This window comes from Colobus angolensis, unplaced genomic scaffold (assembly GCF_000951035.1).
Source record: "Colobus angolensis palliatus isolate OR3802 unplaced genomic scaffold, Cang.pa_1.0 Scaffold199, whole genome shotgun sequence".
Classification (NCBI taxonomy): Eukaryota; Metazoa; Chordata; class Mammalia; order Primates; family Cercopithecidae; genus Colobus; species Colobus angolensis.
In genome coordinates, this window is record NW_012115143.1 from 2,789,922 (window position 1) to 2,790,417 (window position 496).

Here is a 496-nt window from a genome sequence, read left to right on the forward strand (position 1 = left end):
AGAATACTATAAACACCTCTATGCAAATAAACTAGAAAATCTAGAAGAAATGGATAAATTCCTAGACACATACACCCTCCCAAGACTAAACCAGGCAGAAGTTGAATCCCTGAATAGACCAATAACAAGTTCTGAAATTGAAGCAGTAATGAATAGCCTACTAATCAAAAAAGTCCAGGACCAGATGGACTCACAGCCGAATTCTACCAGAGGTATAATGAGGAACTGGTACCATTCCTTCTGCAACTATTCCAAACAATAGAAAAAGAGAGAATCCTCCCTAACTGATTTTATGAGGCCAGCATCATCGTGATACCAAAACCTGGCAGAGACACAACAAAAAAAGAAAATTTCAAAGGCCAATATCTCTGATGAATATCGATGTGAAAATCTTCAATAAAATACTGGCAAACCAAATCCAGCAGCACATCAAAAGGCTTATCCACCACGATCAATTCAGCTTCATCCCTGGGATGCAAGGCTAGTTCATCGTACG